Source organism: Triturus cristatus, chromosome 3_2, assembly GCF_964204655.1.
Source record: "Triturus cristatus chromosome 3_2, aTriCri1.1, whole genome shotgun sequence".
NCBI lineage: Eukaryota > Metazoa > Chordata > Amphibia > Caudata > Salamandridae > Triturus > Triturus cristatus.
Window position 1 is genome coordinate 976,635,318 of NC_140584.1, and position 18,219 is coordinate 976,653,536.

Here is an 18,219-nt window from a genome sequence, read left to right on the forward strand (position 1 = left end):
TGTGTTCAGCCATGGCATGTTGGGATAGCCAGCGTCCCCTACATGGAAAGCACATGGACATAAGTAGGACAGGAGAAGCGGTCGTGCTGGAAGTCTACGCAAAATACAGGACAGACAGAGTGTACCCACTAACAACACATGCTCGTTCGTTGCGCAGCTGCGTCATCATTTCAGGCACCCTGCTACGCCTCATGATGTTGGCATCGTGTGCTGATCCTGGAAAACGAGCACAGACATGTGAAATCACCATGTTGGACAGACACACCACAAGGGCATTGATGGAGTGGTAGTGCTTGCGATTCCTGTACGCTACCTCCTGTGCCTGTGGTGGTACCAAAGCCACATGTGTCCCATCTATGGACCCAATGACATGGGGCATCCCTCCCAGGGCATAGAATCCACGCTTGACCCCAGTCAACATTTCAGGGTTTGGGAAATGGATGAACTCATCCAGGTGAAGCAACATGGCCTCTAAGAAATCATGCAGCACACGGCAGAACATGCTCTGGGACATGCCACCAACATGAGCTATGGTATTTTGAAAGGTACCCGTGGCAAGAAAATGTAGGGCTGCCATTACCTTCAGCTTGGGTGTCAGTGCCGTAGGATACCTATGCAGCGGTTGCAGGTGTGGTGCCAGTCTCGCCGTCAACTCCAAAATCAACGGTTGGGGGAAGCGGTAGCACCGGATACAGTCATTCTCCCGCATGTCAGCCAAGTCCGGAATTGGTCGGGGAAAAGGCGGCGCTCTGCAGTAATTTGGAAGTGACAAGGAAGAGTGAGTGCACTACAACAACAATTTATATGTACTGAGCACATGTCAATCTGTCAATACACATATGCGACATACGGAGTCAGGTATGTGCCACATGCCCTGGACAAGTATGGCTGGCAGGTGACACTCCTACCAAGACCCAGCTACACACGGAGATTGTGAACCTCCACATGCCATGGCATGGGATTAGCTGTGTCCCAGTGTAAGTGAACAGCCAGACGCAACACAGGAGTGACATACATCCACACATCAGCAGAAGTAGTATGTCGATTGCAGAGACTGGTAGCGGAACACTAGAGCCACAGGTCACATGACATTACACTAGGACAGCCCACACACCTTGCCATGAAGGTGTACATGTGATGACTCACCACACATTCATAGAGAGGATGCAGACATGTCCTTGTTACGCTACTCCGTGTCCCATGCATACATACGCACCTCACATCCGATACCCCATGTGGCCTGGTGTGCGTAACTGTGTGCCATGTCCATCTACACACAGACACATGTTAGTTGCTGCAACAGCTGATGCTTTTGAGGGAGCTCCAACATCAAGCTAATGGGAACACACCACACATACATGACATAGACACATCGTGCACCGTGGGTAGTGACATGTCTAGTGTGGTAACCCCTGTACCGGGCATCAGGGGACACTTGCGTGTGTTGTGGACCGTGCCATGCCAGGGACGCTCATCCCAAGTGTGCAGTACGACATGCACACATGTCAAAGGAGTTAAGGGCATGCCTGGCACACATTGCACCGTCACACATAACATCTCTACACATCTCATTATACATCTGGTGCCTTCTCCACTCAGGAGTAATGTGCCACATCACAGCCTTTCACACCTGTGCCCCACAGATGTAGTACTGGCCAGACAATGCCTTGATGTCCATCCATGGACAAGTATGTCAGCCCTATTCCTTCCTGTGTGCTGCCTGTCACCACTGTGATGTGTGAAAGGCACCATACTTTCGCTAAGAGGGCCTGTGTCCGTTCCCTATCACTATGGGAGTGCTGCCGTATGTGTACCCATAGTGATAGTGAGCGTACGCACGCGTGTACGGTCCGTACCACTATGGGTACGCATACGCGAGCACACCCATAGTGATACGGACCATACATGCGTGCGTACGCTCACCTTCACTATGGGTGTCCTCGCGTATGCGTACTCATAGTGGTACGGACCGTACACACGCCTGTACGCTCACCTTCACTATGGGTGTCCTCGCGTATGCGTACTCATAGTGGTACGGACCGTACACGCGTGCGTACACTCACCTTCACAATGGGTGTCCTCGCGTATGCGTACTCATAGTGGTACGGACCGTACACGCGTGCGTACGCTCACTTTCACAATGGGTGTCCTTGCGTATGCGTACTCATAGTGGTACGGACCGTACACGCGTGCATACGCTCACTTTCACTATGGGTACGCATACGCGAGTACACCCATGGTGAAAGTGAGCGTAAAGGCGTGTGTACGGTCCGTATCACTATGGGTGTGCTCGCATATGCGTACTCATAGTGGTACGGACCGTACACGCGTGCGTACGCTCACTTTCACTATGAGTACACATACGCGAGAACACCCATAGTGAAGGTGAGCGTACGCACGCGTGTACGGTCCGTACCACCATGAGTACGCATACGCGAGAACACCCATAGTGAAAGTGAGCGTACACGCGTGCGTACGCTCACTATCACTATGAGTACGCATACGCGAGCACACCCATAGTGGTACGGACCGTACACACGCCTGTACGGGCCGTTGACATGCATTTGGGGTGCCCTAGGGCCCCGGGACGCACCGTACCTGTGTGTGGAGCTCCAAATTACATAGGGGACACATGAGGGACAAGTATTAAGGCCTACATGCATGCTGGTTGTCATGGAGACCCAGTTTAAATTTTGAATTTATTTAAACAGGTGCACAGCAGTAGTCAGTTTGAATGAATCTACTTTGTTGCAATGTGGTTCTGGAGGTGACATCATGCTGAAGAAAACACAATAAGAACCCACTGACTGTGCTAGGTTTGAAGGGATTGGAGGAAACATAGGATGCAAATGTGAGTGACCAATCACTCTGTACTCCTGTGCATGAAACAGGCCAGCAAGGCAGATATAAGGCAGCCAGGTCCCATGAGGGAGCACTTGCCTGCACATCTTTGTATTCGACGACCCAGCTGCTGCTACTGATTCCTTGGAACCATGTCAAGGTCTGTGGAGAGGTCACAGCCTTTCACCCTGGAGGAGAACATGGCTTTGCTGGATGTGATCCTCCCACAGTACCCCCTGCTGTATGGCCGACCAGGGTATCAGGTGAGTGCAGAGTCTACTAGCACAGACTGTGTCCCTTTTTTGTGACTGTGACTGTGACTTCTGCCATTGTGTCCAGGTGTGTCACACATGCTATGTACTGTAGGGGGGGTGCCGGGGGGGGAATGCCTGATGTCTCCCAGCCAGAGCATGCAGTGGTGCATGTCTACCGTCCTCACTTGCATTGTGTTTACTGAGACAATCACTGCATGGTGCATGCCACAATCTGCCTGTCTTGTCCTCCTGGGAATGTAGCCTCTACAGTCCTCATGTGATTATGTGGTCAGCCCAGTGTGACAGGTGACTGCACCCACAGATGTGTGTTAGTTCTGTGTACCTGTGCTGAGAGTGTCCACATGATGTGTTCGTACCCAGGACATGTGTGTGTGGTCGCAAGCGGCGCCTGCCCCAGGTGAGGAAACGCTGGCAGGATATCCGGTGCTGGACGCGGAGGATCGCACGGGTCCTGCTGGGGGACTCACCTGAGACCCATAAGTACCGCGGGCGCCGCCGTCTGACCCACATCCACAAGCGTGTGCTGGCGGTGGTCTTTCCAGACTTGGACAGGCGCTTACAGGAGAAGCAGCAGCAGGAAGGGGGTAGGTACATGTGTGTTTGTTGTGTGTCACCAGCATTTGTAAGTGCACAGTTGCATGGATACACTGCCAGGGTTTAAAGGTGCTGTGCAGATCCAGTTACCCACAGTATAGCGGTGCTCTCCTGCCTCCCTTCCCCTCCTTGCAATGTGTTCCCTGGTCTGTGTGTAGTCACTCCTTCACAAGGTTATCTAGGCTGGCACTTTATCCACGTGAACAATGCCTGTAGCATCATGTGTGGGGGTGGTGTGTAACAGGTTTTGGTACCTTGCCTGTGCCCTGTCCAGTTCAGTAGATGTGGGTTCCATGTCAGTTGGCACTGATGCTGAGTCCAGACATGGGAGTTAGTCTCTCAAGTGTAATGCCTTACAGCGCGCATGTCCTATGTTGTGGCCTATGACATGATGTGCATGAGTGTGCGATACGCATGGTGCAGGGATGGTGGCGTGTGTTGCAGTCATTCCCATTCAGGACCATGGAGTTGTGTGGCCACTACTGTCCCCTGGGGCATATTTTCCTAGGTGTCATGTGTGTCATCACAAAACGCGGACACTCTCAGTGTCTACAGCATAGGTTGTGCTCTGTGCCATTGTCCCCTGGCGCCATGTATAATGACGTAAAATGTAGTACAAGTGTCCACTGTACAGCCTGACCTGATTTTCCTTGTTAATACTCATGGTGGCCAGTGCCTGTGTGTCTTGTTACAATCATCTGATGGTGGCCATTTGTACATGATTATTTGGACAGGCGCACCTTGGGTATTTGGCGTCCAATCTTGCATTTATGCAGCCCCTGTGTATTTCACCCAGACTAAGAGATGTAAGTGCCACCTGTGTCTCAACAAATTGTCTCATGTAGGGGGTGGTTGGTGCGGGCCAAAACCTACATGTCAAAACCAGAATTCTCCTTGCTAGGTCTGGCCAGTGTGTGATGTTTGTCTGGACATACACTCAAGGTGCAGTGAGCCAGTCATGGTGGGCATGTTTTCAGTATTACCTATGCAGCATGTGCCTCAAGTTCATGGATATGGTCCCTCCTCATCCCTATTTCGGCAACGCTGTGTGGTGCAGATGCAGCGCTGGATTGTCCCCAGGGCCTGGCTCCTATGTCAAACTCCATTTCATGTCATTTGCTATTGTGTCATGCTCTCCATGGATTTTCATTGGCATGGTGGGTCAACCAACTGTGTGTTGCATGCCCTACATCTGTACCTTGTTTTGTAGGTGTTACTGATCTTTCTTTTCAGGCTATGCACTGTAACCTATGTAGATTGGACTCATGTGACATATGTATACAGGTGTGTGATTAATTGCTGTCTCTTCACCTTGCCCACAGCATCGTCGGGGGACACGGAGGGAGACATGAGCACAGACGGAGCGGAGGGACCGAGCACCAGTGCCAGCGTTGACATCGTGCCTGGCACATTGAGTGGTACAGAGGCGGAGGAGAGTGAGGCCGAGGACCTGTCCACTGGCACAACTGAATATGAAGCTGACGGGTCCGAGGATGATCTCTCCGAGTGGGCGGAGGCTGCACCAGCAGCTGACAGCGGCACAACATCGCACCCCGCCCCCTCCATTGCCATCAGCCGCCTCCCACTTGCTCGTGTCCCTTCCCAGCGTGCCCGGTCACCACATGTCTCCTTCCTGCCAGGCACCGCACCCCCTGCCCCTGTCTCCACTGCTGCCGCCAATGCTGAGTCTGTGGACATCCAGCGGCAGTTGCAGGTTGGTCAGGCTGCGATCCTTAATGTCCTCCATGGCCACAGCCAAGTGCTGCACAACATGGAGGCATACTTGGAGGGCATTTTTTCATCGCAGGCTGACCAACGCCAGTTGCTGAGGTCCATAGCCTCAACACTGACTGCAGCAGTGGGTCTCCTGCAGCGCTACGTCCCACCCCCTACCCCTGCCCCATCCACACTTCCCACTTCCATGCCTGTCCCACGTACACCCAGACGTCAGCATGCACCCACCACAACAGACACATGCACCACACCAGCAGGGAAGGTCATACGCACACCTCCTGGCACGCACACACAGGGTGAAGTAGGCACACCCACTGGGTCGGGGGGCAAACGCAAGTCATGCAGCCAGAGTGGGAGTCCGCATTCCACCCAATCCACTCCCTCCAAATCCCCTCCCCTCAGCTCTCCTGGCCACATATCCGGCAAGGACTCCTTCATGGCCGCTCTGTCCCTGAGCCCCACTGTGACACCACCCCGCAAGCGGTCAAGGGAGTCCCCGGTCAGGGTGGTTGAGTCCCCCCCCTGTCCACACCCTCCCCCAGTGGCGCTGCGACCCATCCCTCCGCCCCCCCCCCCTCCTTGGGGCCTGTGGTTCCTTCGGGTGCAGGGGAGACGCTGGAGGACCTTGCTAAGGTGTGCAGCGAGATCCTGGCCTCCGCCTTTGGCCCTGCCCCACCCCCTGTGGTGGAGTCCTCCATCCCTGCACCCACGACGCCTACCCTTCGCCCTCATGTCCCTGCGGTGCCTGGTCCTTCCCCCCCACATGATGCCCTCCCCGCTGTGGAAGACGAAGGAGTCTGACTGTGCAGGCAAGCTAGGGGACACGCGTCCCACTGTGTCCCCCATCCAGCTGTGACTCATGGACTGCCCTATGGGCTTTGTAAATATTGAACTTTATCCACACAAACATTTTTTGGTAATGCTGAATAAAGCCAATTTGTTTTCCTTAGATCACTACTGCTATTCTGGTATTGCTGTTGGTGGGGCTGCTACATGATTTTGGGTGGTGATCATGTGTTGGGTGTGTGGGAAATGTAGTACTGTGCTGGTCATAGGGGGGACCCTGGTATCTGAGTGCCATCACAAGGTGTTAGCTAAGTGTCTTTGTTCATGTAAGCAGTTACTGCATGGTGAAATTGTCCCAAGGTGTGTTCCTTCCTCTGTGTACCCTGACATCTTCCCTGCAGGGTGTTTCCACTATGTGGTGCTGAGCTGTGTCTACATCAGCTGGGGGTGTGAGGGACTCCTTCAACTTTGCACATGCATACTGAGCGATGTCTCCACCTGCATCATTCGTGGCATCCTTGGTGGTCACTGTACTTGTGTATGTAGACTGTTGCCATGACTTCATGTGGACATGTTTTCTTTTAGGCGCTATGCATGTGTATACTCCCAGCCTCGCACACATGTGGTACATGTACTGCAGGATCTTTGTGCACCTGACTGACATTTGTGGGCATTGGATCTGTGGGTACTCCACCCTTTTCTTTGCAGGGGCACTGCTGTGAGTGTTAGGCACCCACCCCTCCTGTGTCTGGGCACTGCTGGGAGTGATAGGCACCCACCCCTCCTGTGTCTGGGCACTGCTGGGAGGACTCTGCACACACCCCTCCTGTGTCTGGGCACTGCTGGGAGGACTCTGCACACACCCCTCCTGTGTCTGGGCACTGCTGGGAGGACTCTGCACACACCCCTCCTGTGTCTGGGCACTGCTGGGAGGACTCTGCACACACCCCTCCTGTGTCTGGGCACTGCTGGGAGGACTCTGCACACACCCCTCCTGTGTCTGGGCACTGCTGGGAAGACTCTGCACCCACCCCTCCTGTGTCTGGGCACTGCTGGGAGGACTCTGCACCCACCCCTCCTGTGTGGGCACTGCTGGGAGGACTCTGCACCCACCCCTCCTGTGTCTGGGCACTGCTGGGAGGACTCTGCACACACCCCTCCTGTCTCTGGGCACTGCTGGGAGTGTTAGGCACCCACCCCTCCTGTGTCTGGGCACTGCTGGGAGGACTCTGCACACACCCCTCCTGTGTCTGGGCACTGCTGGGAGGACTCTGCACCCACCCCTCCTGTCTCTGGGCACTGCTGGGAGTGTTAGGCACCCACCCCTCCTGTGTCTGGGCACTGCTGGGAGGACTCTGCACCCACCCCTCCTGTGTCTGGGAACTGCTGGGAGGACTCTGCACACACCCCTCCTGTGTCTGGGCACTGCTGGGAGGACTCTGCACCCACCCCTCCTGTCTCTGGGCACTGCTGGGAGGACTCTGCACCCACCCCTCCTGTGTCTGGGCACTGCTGGGAGGACTCTGCACACACCCCTCCTGTCTCTGGGCACTGCTGGGAGTGTTAGGCACCCACCCCTCCTGTGTCTGGGCACTGCTGGGAGGACTCTGCACACACCCCTCCTGTGTCTGGGCACTGCTGGGAGGACTCTGCACACACCCCTCCTATTTCACGATATGTACGCTTAGAACATACACGGGTGTGGGTTAGCTCCATGCATACGAGGGGGGGGTACGTGTCGTACATACACGGTTGGGGTGGGGGTACGCTCCATGCATAGCGGGTGAGGGTACGGGTCGTACTTACACTGTTGGGATTGGGGGTACGCTCAATACGTACGTGTGTGAGGGTACGGGTCGTACTTACACTGTTGGGGTGGGGGGTACGCTCCATACGTACGCGTGTGAGGGTACGGGTCGTACTTACACTGTTGGGGTGGAGGGTATGCTCCATACGTACGCGTGTTAGGGTACGGGTCATACTTACACTGTTGGGGTGGGAGGTACGCTCCATACGTACGTGGGTGAGGGTTCGGGTCGTACTTACACTGTTGGGGTGTGGGGTACGCTCCATACGTACGCGTGTGAGGGTACGGGTCGTACTTACACTGTTGGGGTGGGGGGTACGCTCCATACATATACGTGTGAGGGTACGGGTCGTACTTACACTGTTGGGGTGGGGGGTACACTCCATACGTACGCGTGTGAGGGTACGGGTCATACTTACACTGTTGGGGTTGGGGGTATGCTCCATACGTACGCGTGTGAGGGTACGGGTCGTACTTACACTGTTGGGGTGGGGGGTACGCTCCATACGTATGCATGTGAGGGTACGGGTCGTACTTACACTGTTGGGGTGGGGGGTACGCTCCATACGTACGCGTGTGAGGGTATGGGTCGTACTTACACTGTTGGGGTGGGGGGTACGCTCCATACGTACGCGTGTGAGGGTACGGGTCATACTTACACTGTTGGGGTTGGGGGTACGCTCCATACGTACGCGGGTGGGGGTACGGTCCATACATATGCGTCCCCACGCTATGTGGTGCTTGTGCGGGCCGTACCCAGGCCTTTGCCACGTGGGTACAGCTGTCCCGCCATTGTTGGGATGACGTAGATGTGGGCGTGGTACGACTCGTACCCACCCTCTTAAGGCGTGGGTACGGGACGTACCTGTATTGTTGTGTTGCCGGTTCGCGTCGTCAGGCACTTCCGTTGTGGCGGACGCTGGCTTTGCTGGACACGCCCCCACCCCCTCGTGGTGACCAGGGCCTGGGGCTCAGGTATGTCCAGGGCATGTGTGCTGTGTTACTTTGGTGGGTGTTTTGTGGCCTGCCCCTGGTCCTGCCCCCCCCCCTTTCCCCCCTCCCTTTGTTGTTCTGACCTTCTGCGGCGTCTGCGTCCGAACCTGTAGAGGAGGTCGACTGCTATGAGGGCCGGAATGACACGTAGGTTCGGGTCCATGTCTGTCCGTCGCGTACAGGTACTCCTTGTTCGCGTCGTCCTGATTTCCCGGCAGTTTTTGGCAGCCGGAAAATATTCACCGTGCGGGATGACGTCGGTGCGAATCGTAATTCCTGGTTCGTGAATGGCAGGCTGCGTGCGTCCCGACGTCACGTCGGCGCTTTCCCGGATCACATTTGTATATTTATTTTCGTCGGTCGGGGTTTTGTACGATTCGTACGGAAATGGAGTTTCCGTACGAATCGTAATTCCATGTTTGTATATTTTGACGACCGGGTACGCGTCGGACGGAGAATATGCTCCGTCCGACGGTTCGTACCCGGTTTTTACAGGATCGTAATCGGCACCTGAGTTGGTGACCCTGGGTTTCTGTAATGATTAAGTGGGTGTCCACAGAAGTCAAAAGCATCAGAACCACTACCCTAGTGAGTTCTAGCTTCTCCGCTTTGTGCTTTACCCGACTGCTGCAGCTGCATTGTATTATCAGCTATGTATTTTATGATGTTCAAATTTAAAGGGAGTATTTCCCTTGTTGGAGGCAGGCAGTTTAGAAATGCAAAGCGTCAGCAACGCATCTGTGTGCGAAGTGTACAGGGCGCATCTCCAAAAGGAGGAGTGAATGGTTCCCAGGAACCTTAGCTAGTTTAGTAATAACTTTTAGTAGCTTATTCTATTCGTAATTCAATTATCCTTTCCTTCTGCTTGAAAGTTAATATTACTTTATTCCTGAGAGGTGCTATAAGTTGAACGATTCTTTTTCCTTCATTCTGGTCTGCTCATCCAGTCATCCAGGAAGCCATGTTAGCCGTCTTAGATCAGCCCAGGGACCTAGAAATGGGGCAGGGGGTTGGGAAGAGCAGGAATTAGGTTGATTTCTTGCCGAGGAGGAAACTGATATTAGAATGACCTGTTGTGGTATGATGCCGGCGTGTACCGTCTGCCGGCTCAAAATTCCATGCACTATACCGTGAGGAGTGACCCTGTGTTCTTCAGAAACAAGGTCAAGATTCTTTCAGGGACTCTCTTTTGGGACTTACTTATGGCATTTGGGTGATGAGGACCATATGGAAATTAAGCTCTAGGGCCATTTTGGTAAACCAAAACAGGGTTTCTGACACTAAATTAGATGTTCAGAAATAGATGCACAAACTCAATGCCTTCTAATTCATAGCTTTTCCCAAAATGTAATGGCAACCAGCTGAAGTTTTAACCTTGATAAATCCCCTGAGTCAGGTGCAGCTGGGAATAATAGTCTTCTAGCAAACAGCCTAAGATTTTTAGAAGAGCTTTTGAGAGGTTAGTGGAGGATTCGGTCCTAATTGTTCAGGTTTTAAATCCCTCCTACGTCTCATTTAAATGTGTGCATTCAAGGACTAGTTGTGAATCCTGTTTCATGCTGTTAAAGGTGATATCTCTTTCATCTAGTGTTACAGTAAATGTCTATACTCCCTCAGATACAAGGAACCCTCTTGGAAAGACTAACAAGCAAGATTTAGGGATTATGCTGGATGGGAAAAGCACACTGGTTAGCAGTCATACTTAAACATTTTGCAAGGTCCCCCATCACCGTTCCCTCTCACTCTCCTATTTTTAAAGATAATTAATTTGTAAACTTACTAAATGACAATGTCCAGACATCAGAAATGTTGTATGCTTTACTTGAAGTTCTCAGACTTATGGGAAAAGCTGTCATGGGCTAAATCGTATATACTTTTCTAATCAAATAATCCCCCAATTTCTAAATGTCTGAAGGCTGTCTAGCCTGAGGTGAAGATTACCTCTCATATTAATGACAACTCAAATATGGAAAAAGGCATGAATTGTATGAGAAATAATTGCTACCCTCTCTCCAAAGTAGGTGTGAAGATCCAGCTGAGATGAGTAGATGCTGTTTAAAAAAATGCCAACAATATTTCACAGGTTATTATTTATTCAGCGAGGACTTTGTTTGAGCAGAATTACTCGGTTGCTAGGTGTGCTTCACAGGGAGATGCTTCTAGTGCCTTAATGTTAAATGCAGTGATGTCTATCTACCCCACCAATTTACCCTATTTTTCACGTACAAAACAGAAATAAGGATTCATGAAAAAATACGGTACAAAAGGGGGTGGTGATGGACGGAGCATCAGAACCAATCAAACACTCACACCCAGTCAAGAGATCTGGGTTTAATCCATCACCGTTCTTTAGCCCACTCTGCCACCCCAGTTCAGACATGGCCATATGCAAATCAGTCTGACCCTGTGCCTCATGGGAACAGTCCAGCCCGAACTGCCAAGACATGCCTTCCCTGGAACGGAAACAAGCATCCTAGGACCGGTTTCTGGCATTTCAGCCGTCTTCAGCCAGGCTTGCTTGAATCCAGTGGCAAAGTGAGCAAGGGACTCAACGTCTGAGCATACCCTGCCAACTTATGGCGAACAAAGCGGTACAAAAGGGGGTGGTGATGGACGGAGCATCAGAACCAATCAAACACTCACACCCAGTCAAGAGATCTGGGTTTAATCCATCACCGTTCTTTAGCCCACTCTGCCACCCCAGTTCAGACATGGCCATATGCAAATCAGTCTGACCCTGTGCCTCATGGGAACAGTCCAGCCCGAACTGCCAAGACATGCCTTCCCTGGAACGGAAACAAGCATCCTAGGACCGGTTTCTGGCATTTCAGCCGTCTTCAGCCAGGCTTGCTTGAATCCAGTGGCAAAGTGAGCAAGGGACTCAACGTCTGAGCATACCCTGCCAACTTATGGCGAACAAAGCGGTACAAAAGGGGGTGGTGATGGACGGAGCATCAGAACCAATCAAACACTCACACCCAGTCAAGAGATCTGGGTTTAATCCATCACCGTTCTTTAGCCCACTCTGCCACCCCAGTTCAGACATGGCCATATGCAAATCAGTCTGACCCTGTGCCTCATGGGAACAGTCCAGCCCGAACTGCCAAGACATGCCTTCCCTGGAACGGAAACAAGCATCCTAGGACCGGTTTCTGGCATTTCAGCCGTCTTCAGCCAGGCTTGCTTGAATCCAGTGGCAAAGTGAGCAAGGGACTCAACGTCTGAGCATACCCTGCCAACTTATGGCGAACAAAGCGGTACAAAAGGGGGTGGTGATGGACGGAGCATCAGAACCAATCAAACACTCACACCCAGTCAAGAGATCTGGGTTTAATCCATCACCGTTCTTTAGCCCACTCTGCCACCCCAGTTCAGACATGGCCATATGCAAATCAGTCTGACCCTGTGCCTCATGGGAACAGTCCAGCCCGAACTGCCAAGACATGCCTTCCCTGGAACGGAAACAAGCATCCTAGGACCGGTTTCTGGCATTTCAGCCGTCTTCAGCCAGGCTTGCTTGAATCCAGTGGCAAAGTGAGCAAGGGACTCAACGTCTGAGCATACCCTGCCAACTTATGGCGAACAAAGCGGTACAAAAGGGGGTGGTGATGGACGGAGCATCAGAACCAATCAAACACTCACACCCAGTCAAGAGATCTGGGTTTAATCCATCACCGTTCTTTAGCCCACTCTGCCACCCCAGTTCAGACATGGCCATATGCAAATCAGTCTGACCCTGTGCCTCATGGGAACAGTCCAGCCCGAACTGCCAAGACATGCCTTCCCTGGAACGGAAACAAGCATCCTAGGACCGGTTTCTGGCATTTCAGCCGTCTTCAGCCAGGCTTGCTTGAATCCAGTGGCAAAGTGAGCAAGGGACTCAACGTCTGAGCATACCCTGCCAACTTATGGCGAACAAAGCGGTACAAAAGGGGGTGGTGATGGACGGAGCATCAGAACCAATCAAACACTCACACCCAGTCAAGAGATCTGGGTTTAATCCATCACCGTTCTGACCCTGTGCCTCATGGGAACAGTCCAGCCCGAACTGCCAAGACATGCCTAGGAAGCTTGTTTCCGGTCCAGGGAAGGCATGGCTTGGCAGTTCGGGTTGGACTGTTCCCATGTGGCACAGGGTCAGACTGATTTGCATATGGCCATGTCTGAACTGGGGTGGCAGAGTGGGCTAAAGAACGGTGATGGATCAAACCCAGATCTGTTGACTGGGTGTGAGTGTTTGATTGGTCCTGATGCTCCGTCCATCACCACCCCCTTTTGTACTGCTTGGTTCGCCATAAGTTGGCAGGGTATGCTCAGACGTGAGTCCCTTGCTCACTTTGCCACTGGATTCAAGCAAGCCTGGCTGAAGATGGCTGTAATGCCAGAAACCGGTCCTAGGAAGCTTGTTTCCGGTCCAGGGAAGGCATGGCTTGGCAGTTCGGGCTGGACTGTTCCCATGTGGCACAGGGTCAGACTGATTTGCATATGGCCATGTCTGAACTGGGGTGGCAGAGTGGGCTAAAGAACGGTGATGGATCAAACCCAGATCTGTTGACTGGGTGTGAGTGTTTGATTGGTCCTGATGCTCCGTCCATCACCACCCCCTTTTGTACTGCTTGGTTCGCCATAAGTTGGCAGGGTATGCTCAGACGTGAGTCCCTTGCTCACTTTGCCACTGGATTCAAGCAAGCCTGGCTGAAGATGGCTGTAATGCCAGAAACCGGTCCTAGGAAGCTTGTTTCCGGTCCAGGGAAGGCATGGCTTGGCAGTTCGGGCTGGACTGTTCCCATGTGGCACAGGGTCAGACTGATTTGCATATGGCCATGTCTGAACTGGGGTGGCAGAGTGGGCTAAAGAACGGTGATGGATCAAACCCAGATCTGTTGACTGGGTGTGAGTGTTTGATTGGTCCTGATGCTCCGTCCATCACCACCCCCTTTTGTACTGCTTGGTTCGCCATAAGTTGGCAGGGTATGCTCAGACGTGAGTCCCTTGCTCACTTTGCCACTGGATTCAAGCAAGCCTGGCTGAAGATGGCTGTAATGCCAGAAACCGGTCCTAGGAAGCTTGTTTCCGGTCCAGGGAAGGCATGGCTTGGCAGTTCGGGCTGGACTGTTCCCATGTGGCACAGGGTCAGACTGATTTGCATATGGCCATGTCTGAACTGGGGTGGCAGAGTGGGCTAAAGAACGGTGATGGATCAAACCCAGATCTGTTGACTGGGTGTGAGTGTTTGATTGGTCCTGATGCTCCGTCCATCACCACCCCCTTTTGTACTGCTTGGTTCGCCATAAGTTGGCAGGGTATGCTCAGACGTGAGTCCCTTGCTCACTTTGCCACTGGATACAAGCAAGCCTGGCTGAAGATGGCTGTAATGCCAGAAACCGGTCCTAGGAAGCTTGTTTCCGGTCCAGGGAAGGCATGGCTTGGCAGTTCGGGCTGGACTGTTCCCATGTGGCACAGGGTCAGACTGATTTGCATATGGCCATGTCTGAACTGGGGTGGCAGAGTGGGCTAAAGAACGGTGATGGATCAAACCCAGATCTGTTGACTGGGTGTGAGTGTTTGATTGGTCCTGATGCTCCGTCCATCACCACCCCCTTTTGTACTGCTTGGTTCGCCATAAGTTGGCAGGGTATGCTCAGACATGAGTCCCTTGCTCACTTTGCCACTGGATTCAAGCAAGCCTGGCTGAAGATGGCTGTAATGCCAGAAACCGGTCCTAGGAAGCTTGTTTCCGGTCCAGGGAAGGCATGGCTTGGCAGTTCGGGCTGGACTGTTCCCATGTGGCACAGGGTCAGACTGATTTGCATATGGCCATGTCTGAACTGGGGTGGCAGAGTGGGCTAAAGAACGGTGATGGATCAAACCCAGATCTGTTGACTGGGTGTGAGTGTTTGATTGGTCCTGATGCTCCGTCCATCACCACCCCCTTTTGTACTGCTTGGTTCGCCATAAGTTGGCAGGGTATGCTCAGACGTGAGTCCCTTGCTCACTTTGCCACTGGATTCAAGCAAGCCTGGCTGAAGATGGCTGTAATGCCAGAAACCGGTCCTAGGAAGCTTGTTTCCGGTCCAGGGAAGGCATGGCTTGGCAGTTCGGGCTGGACTGTTCCCATGTGGCACAGGGTCAGACTGATTTGCATATGGCCATGTCTGAACTGGGGTGGCAGAGTGGGCTAAAGAACGGTGATGGATCAAACCCAGATCTGTTGACTGGGTGTGAGTGTTTGATTGGTCCTGATGCTCCGTCCATCACCACCCCCTTTTGTACTGCTTGGTTCGCCATAAGTTGGCAGGGTATGCTCAGACGTGAGTCCCTTGCTCACTTTGCCACTGGATTCAAGCAAGCCTGGCTGTAATGCCAGAAACCGGTCCTAGGAAGCTTGTTTCCGGTCCAGGGAAGGCATGGCTTGGCAGTTCGGGCTGGACTGTTCCCATGTGGCACAGGGTCAGACTGATTTGCATATGGCCATGTCTGAACTGGGGTGGCAGAGTGGGCTAAAGAACGGTGATGGATCAAACCCAGATCTGTTGACTGGGTGTGAGTGTTTGATTGGTCCTGATGCTCCGTCCATCACCACCCCCTTTTGTACTGCTTGGTTCGCCATAAGTTGGCAGGGTATGCTCAGACGTGAGTCCCTTGCTCACTTTGCCACTGGATTCAAGCAAGCCTGGCTGAAGATGGCTGTAATGCCAGAAACCGGTCCTAGGAAGCTTGTTTCCGGTCCAGGGAAGGCATGGCTTGGCAGTTCGGGCTGGACTGTTCCCATGTGGCACAGGGTCAGACTGATTTGCATATGGCCATGTCTGAACTGGGGTGGCAGAGTGGGCTAAAGAACGGTGATGGATCAAACCCAGATCTGTTGACTGGGTGTGAGTGTTTGATTGGTCCTGATGCTCCGTCCATCACCACCCCCTTTTGTACTGCTTGGTTCGCCATAAGTTGGCAGGGTATGCTCAGACGTGAGTCCCTTGCTCACTTTGCCACTGGATTCAAGCAAGCCTGGCTGAAGATGGCTGTAATGCCAGAAACCGGTCCTAGGAAGCTTGTTTCCGGTCCAGGGAAGGCATGGCTTGGCAGTTCGGGCTGGACTGTTCCCATGTGGCACAGGGTCAGACTGATTTGCATATGGCCATGTCTGAACTGGGGTGGCAGAGTGGGCTAAAGAACGGTGATGGATCAAACCCAGATCTGTTGACTGGGTGTGAGTGTTTGATTGGTCCTGATGCTCCGTCCATCACCACCCCCTTTTGTACTGCTTGGTTCGCCATAAGTTGGCAGGGTATGCTCAGACGTGAGTCCCTTGCTCACTTTGCCACTGGATTCAAGCAAGCCTGGCTGAAGATGGCTGTAATGCCAGAAACCGGTCCTAGGAAGCTTGTTTCCGGTCCAGGGAAGGCATGGCTTGGCAGTTCGGGCTGGACTGTTCCCATGTGGCACAGGGTCAGACTGATTTGCATATGGCCATGTCTGAACTGGGGTGGCAGAGTGGGCTAAAGAACGGTGATGGATCAAACCCAGATCTGTTGACTGGGTGTGAGTGTTTGATTGGTCCTGATGCTCCGTCCATCACCACCCCCTTTTGTACTGCTTGGTTCGCCATAAGTTGGCAGGGTATGCTCAGACGTGAGTCCCTTGCTCACTTTGCCACTGGATTCAAGCAAGCCTGGCTGAAGATGGCTGTAATGCCAGAAACCGGTCCTAGGAAGCTTGTTTCCGGTCCAGGGAAGGCATGGCTTGGCAGTTCGGGCTGGACTGTTCCCATGTGGCACAGGGTCAGACTGATTTGCATATGGCCATGTCTGAACTGGGGTGGCAGAGTGGGCTAAAGAACGGTGATGGATCAAACCCAGATCTGTTGACTGGGTGTGAGTGTTTGATTGGTCCTGATGCTCCGTCCATCACCACCCCCTTTTGTACTGCTTGGTTCGCCATAAGTTGGCAGGGTATGCTCAGACGTGAGTCCCTTGCTCACTTTGCCACTGGATTCAAGCAAGCCTGGCTGAAGATGGCTGTAATGCCAGAAACCGGTCCTAGGAAGCTTGTTTCCGGTCCAGGGAAGGCATGGCTTGGCAGTTCGGGCTGGACTGTTCCCATGTGGCACAGGGTCAGACTGATTTGCATATGGCCATGTCTGAACTGGGGTGGCAGAGTGGGCTAAAGAACGGTGATGGATCAAACCCAGATCTGTTGACTGGGTGTGAGTGTTTGATTGGTCCTGATGCTCCGTCCATCACCACCCCCTTTTGTACTGCTTGGTTCGCCATAAGTTGGCAGGGTATGCTCAGACGTGAGTCCCTTGCTCACTTTGCCACTGGATTCAAGCAAGCCTGGCTGAAGATGGCTGTAATGCCAGAAACCGGTCCTAGGAAGCTTGTTTCCGGTCCAGGGAAGGCATGGCTTGGCAGTTCGGGCTGGACTGTTCCCATGTGGCACAGGGTCAGACTGATTTGCATATGGCCATGTCTGAACTGGGGTGGCAGAGTGGGCTAAAGAACGGTGATGGATCAAACCCAGATCTGTTGACTGGGTGTGAGTGTTTGATTGGTCCTGATGCTCCGTCCATCACCACCCCCTTTTGTACTTCATGAAAAAATACGGCTGTCTGGAAAGAAGTGTTTTGCAAAAATGTAGGCGCTGAAGAAAAGAATTTACATTTCGGGAGCTTAGTGATGCTGTATTGTCATACGCTGTTTCCAATGTATGCTGTTGCCATGTATTTTGGTAAATCCATCTGTTCTGAGTGCGGATTTGAATGTTGAGCTGAATCTCAAGCTGTTGGCTTTCAACCAGTTTAATTGTCTTCACAGGGCACTAGGAATGTTTTAATGAATCTAGAGAGGTTTCACCAGATTTGAGGCACGGCGTTTAACTACACCTGGAAATGCAAAGGAATACGTCAATCAGCGGGTAGCAGCCAATCAAATATACACAATGTTATATTTTGTGGATTTGTATGCTGAGCCGAGTCAATATTAGAGCAAAGCTGGGATATTAGGGATACCAGCTTGTCTAGAAGCGAGGCTCGAGATACCGCTTACTGCTCAGTGTGACACATGCACTAGGGGCGATACTGTAAGTCCAAGGACGCTTGGTTTCTTTCAGTGAGGAAATGGTGGTGGTCATCACACAGTGCGTGTGCTGTTTGGACAGAAGCTGCGCACAAAGAGGACACGACATCCAGCA